We start from the raw sequence: 5,530 nt of genomic DNA on the forward strand, positions 1-5,530 counted from the left end.
GGCGGGAACACAGGTCACTGGACCATGTACTCCCCCCTTTAGGCAATGCCAACATTTTCATAAAAGGAATATGCAAGGCTATCAAATGCTGCTCTATACTATTCAGACATCCCAGTTCTGGTGGAACAGGATCAGCATCCAAGTTATTACTCCAACATTCAGCTGGCATCTCACCTGCACTAATCTTACGATGACACGTATGACAAATCCACAGCTGACCGCTAGACAACACCAACTGAGAAGGCACAACACACTGATCGTTACATCTATGCAAATACTTCTCACTAATGCACTGTTCTGCAATACCCACTGTAGCTAAACTTGTACCATACACTTCCCTTACACAGCTCTGCACCTGATTTCTAAACAACCTATGACACACACAACACACAAAATCTGGACCATCTCTGACCTTTTACAAAAACTGCTCCATAACAAAACCAAAGTCGACTGACTTCTCCATCCTCTGCTTCCTACTCAACCTAACACTCATCATTTTAACCCTCTGTCTGTGCTGGGTGTCTTGTCTATATTTACTAACACTCATCATTTTAACCCTCTGTCTGTGGTGGGTGTCCTCTCCATATTTACTAACACTCATCATTTTAATCCTCTGTCTGTGCTGGGTGTCTTGTCTATATTTACTAACACTCATCATTTTAACCCTCTGTCTGTGGTGGGTGTCCTCTCCATATTTACTAACACTCAGTGCTTTAACTTTCTCCCTGTGCTCGATGCTTTCTCTATACTTCGCTATACTCTTAGCTTTACAACTCGCTTTAACTTTCTCCCTGTGCTCGATGCTTTCCCTATACTTCGCTATACTCTTGGCTTTACAACTTGCTTTAACTTTCTCCCTGTGCTCGATGCTTTCTCTATACTTCTTAATACTCTTAGCTTTACAACTCGCTTTAACTTTCTCCCTGTGCTCGATGCTTTCTCTATACTTCTTAATACTCTTAGCTTTACTAATTGCTTTAACTTTCTCCCTGTGCTCGATGCTTTCTCTATACTTCGCTATACTCTTAGCTTTACTAATCGCTTTAACCCTCTGCCTGTGCTGGATGTTCTCTGTATATTTACTAATCCTCCTCACTTTAACGCTTTCTCTATACAATACGTTTTCCTGATACATCTTCATAAACTTTACTTGACGTCTCTCCCTAAGCAACCTACTCATTTTCTTCCGTGTCCCTTTTCTCCGCCTCAAATACTTTGTATTCACAGACTTAGGACCTATGCCTTCAGACCCTACACATTCATTACGTCCAACGGCTAACTTCTCACTATCCACATCTGTCACTCTAGACCTAATGCTATAACCTGACACATCACTAACTTTACAATAACTATAACAAGTCTGCAGTCCAGGCTTATGCACACAAACAGTGTTCTCAAAATGCTGCCCCATGACATTCTCTACATAAATACACTCTGCTGACAAACACTTACTGTTACACTTGTACTTCAACCAACGTCCATCATAAAAAAGTACACACACTAACTCCTAACCAATCTGCTGTGACCTGGATTTCTACCTCTGTAGCCCAACTGTTCACATTTCTCATCCTGGACTGCTCAAGATACTCTGACACAGACGAATACTCACTTCTCAGAAGACTTGCATACTCATCTGCATTCCTTTCTAATTCCTTACATACAGCTAGCCTAATCTTGCGATGGTGCTTCTGTGAGCCACTCGCAGCCTGAGAGATGGCTCTGAAGAAGCAGTTACCATCAGCCACAATTCTCTCGTTTAAACACGGGACCCCTAACAACCCCACCTCCGTGGACACCGAACCACTGACCTTCCCAAAGTCTACATTTAACTTGCTACACAAAGCTTTACAGACATCTACACTAAGAGGATGGAAGAGCAGCTCCTCATTTGCCACAGCACTAACAAATTCTACATCTGCATTAACCTCACTAAAATCAAATGTCTTTAATTTCTTCAACACACTTGTGCGAGAAGAAATTTTACGCTTTCTACCATCACTAACTGTTGACTCTGCCGCTGAACCACTGCTCACCTGACTGGCTAAAGTCCCAACAGAAATGCCAGACAGTGCTGGACTTACAGTTACACCAACAACACACTCAGACACACACTTTTCTGAGGAAATGTGTTTTACCCTGGCCTCAGAAACATCACTATACTCTGCCACTGGAGCAGTACTCATCTCAGTAATACAGCTCTCCACCGAAACCCAAGACAGCACTGGGCTTGCACCCTCACTGACACAAACGCCACACAGCTCAAACAGCTTCTGCCTAGAACTGAGACTGTCTGCCAAACAACAGATGTATCCATAGAGATCATCCAGACAATCAAACTGCAACACCACACTTTTACCATCACTATGGACTAACCCAATGTCACAACGCGAGTGACTGTCTACCACAGCAAACTGTCCATCCTCACAAATGATGACAGAACTACTCCCACACAGCGTCATAATACATGTACTATACTTACTGAAGATCCTCTCCAGTCCATTTCTCAGACTGATGAACACACCGCTGTCGATGTGTTCACCCTCAGTCACGCCTACTTCACCCAACACTGTATCACTGTGGCTAAAGCTAAACAACTGCTCCCCTACCTCAAACTGCTTTGGTAAATCTGCAACAGAGAGCACATTTGATTCGTGGCTAAAAATGTTCAGGTCAAGCAAACTAGTGTACAACTCATCACCTACAACCAACACGCTATCAACATCAAACCTATCCCACGACAACACACTCAACAATGTGTGTTTGGCTAAGCTGGCCAAAGCTATAGCCATACACTGCCGCCCTCTATACACAAACCGCTCATCTCCCTGGTGAAACATTCCCCTCACAACCTTCCCCAGCCTAAACCCTCTGCTACCCTCTGCTGCCACAACATGACTGTCTGACTCTGACACAACTGCACTAACACCAGGAACACTAACAAAAGGAACAAAAACATCCTTATCTGTGCCGATCCTCTGTGGCAGCTGGGTTCCCTCCTGGACGGTGGACTCCATCGGCACGGCAAGGCACGCTGCAGCAACCTCCTCCACCACCTCCACGGACGGCTAGGCTGTGACCTGCACCTGGCACAAAAGCAAAATATGAGGTTTTACTAAATAATACAACGAAAGACGACATGTTACTTCTTCCTAAAATCATCAATAAGTGACATTATATTTAAAATGAAACACACCTCTTGGACTGCTGGGCCGGGCTTGGAGGCAGACTCAGTCACAGGGGCAGGCACAGGTGTTGCTGGAACCTATCAAGACAGAATAAAAATCAAAAACTATTAAAACGCAGCACTCACTTTGTTGCGGCATATGTTTTAGAAATATAAAAAAAAATTCCACATCAACATCCTAAAAAAACAAAAAACAAAACACCAACCTGCTTTCGTCCTCTGCGCGTTGTGGCAACACCTTTTGGCTGACGCTTCAAACGGAAGGTCTGTAGGAAGGAAAACAAACCCCTATAAAAACTGTCCACCTGTTTTGACCTCTACAGTGTTGACGCAACGTGTAAACAGCTTACCTGGCCGGCTGGCGGATCAGCAGGGCAGCCAGAGCCAGAAGAAGGGGAAACCTTCTCCATGACGTCCAACATGCCACTGCTGAACCACACAGGGTTGGACGGGATGACAGACTGTCCCACCGGAGATGTTCCAGCCTTACAAAACAAAAACAACAGAGTTGGTTAGATTTCATTTTTGGACAAAAAAAACTCTGCACAACTTTAAGCCACAAATTGCCTTGAAGCAACACAATTACCTTGCCCTGCCGTCCAACCACTGCCCACTCGTAGGGGTCACTGTGACGCGGCACAGGAACGTGCCCCGTCACGACCAGATTGGGGGACACCCGGCCACCCGGCGATCTCCGGGGAGACACCGGGGGCACGGGCGGAGGGGGTGCCAGCTGGAGGTAGGCCACGTTCCACAGCAGCTGCACCAGGATGGGCATGCCATCGGAGTCGCTGAGGTGCACCTGAAAGACAGTTTAACACAACCAACATGTCACTTCAACAACATGAAACTCTACCACGTCTTATATCACACCAACAAGTATTCTGTACTTACGCCATCATGACACCACAGCTCCAACCGATGGACTGGGAAGTGCGCCGTCACAGACACATAGGGGAGACCTGACACACATGCCAGAAACATAATCAATCCTTCTAATATCTACACTTGTATAAATTCTGTTGAATTACACATTACATCAATTATAACTGATGACCACAAATGTAACGTACCCATGCGTGCTGCGACACGGTGGTATTCCTGACGCAGCTGCTCTTGGAAGCCAAGGTCCATGGTCAGACGGGGAGGGAAGTCCAACACAAAGACCTAGAAACAACCATTTTTTCATTAATTCCCTTAAACAAGCACCTAACACAACAGTCTGTTCACAACTACCAAATAAATACTGATAACAGTGACTGCAATAACAAAAAAAGGAAAAACAAATAAATAAATACATAAAACACACCTTGGGCCAGCGGCTGCAGACGGTGGTCAGGAGCGCACCGAAGTCCAACGCCGCCTCACTGATGGTCCTGCTGGCAGTGAGGTTATTGCTCGGGGCGAGCACACACATGGCATCTGGGGTCCACGGAACAGCAGCACGCAGCACCTCCGTCCTCAGCTCCTTGGCGTCTGCACCTGGAACAGACAGAAAACCAAAAGACAGACAGCCCTCCGGGATGGCCACGAACCCGTCCACGAAGGGCGTGCAGGTGGGAGTCTCCAACGACGAACACGTGCTGCGACAACAGAGACATTGCTTTAGAACACAGACACCAGGCGTGACACCATGCAACCATCACTGTCTTTATGAATAAGACAGAAATCATACCTGCTTCTCCGGATGCTGAGCTGGAGTGAACAACTTGAAGCTGCGCTGGGTCAGCTCCGAAGTTGGCCATCTCCGCACACGATGGCGGTAACCAGTACCGCGCCCTGTTCAGGCAAATCAAAATTCAACAATGTCAACACATGTTTTACACATCTTTAAACTACATATTATTTGTACCATTGAAACATGTAAAAAAAACAACTAAGTGATACATACGAGCACGAAACTCGGGGACAGGTGGCAGGGGGGTCCAACTCTGCGCCGTCGCCATCCTCCTCTTCATGGCCTGGGCACGCCGGTGGGACTTGGCACGGGGCATCTAAAAAAGACACAAACAACCAAAACAAATTATTTCAACATTCACACAGAAAACATACAAATCACTCTGAATATATGCTAATCACACTCAAAAGCCATACTTTACAGGCAGACTCTGGGCTCAGCCTTCAAATACATACAGTGGTGTGAAAAAGTGTTTGCCCCCTTCCTGATTTCTTACTTTTTTGCATGTTTTCCACACTTAAATGTTTCAGATCATAGTCAAACCTTAGTCAAAGATAACACAAGTAAACACAAAATGCAGTTTTTAAATGAAGGGTTTTATTAATGAGGAAGAAAAAAATCCAAAGCTACATGACTCTGTGTGAAAAAGTGTTTGCCCCCCAGCTCCT

General features: G+C 45.5%; 1 pseudogene; it reads right to left on the minus strand.

Annotated features, from left to right (window-relative positions):
- Positions 1-3,065: 3,065 nt before the first annotated feature.
- LOC126387374 (uncharacterized) lies at positions 3,066-5,185 on the minus strand (annotated as a pseudogene).
- Between the last annotated feature and the right edge of the window lie 345 nt (positions 5,186-5,530).

Source organism: Epinephelus moara, unplaced genomic scaffold (assembly GCF_006386435.1).
Source record: "Epinephelus moara isolate mb unplaced genomic scaffold, YSFRI_EMoa_1.0 scaffold3891, whole genome shotgun sequence".
Taxonomy (NCBI): Eukaryota; Metazoa; Chordata; class Actinopteri; order Perciformes; family Serranidae; genus Epinephelus; species Epinephelus moara.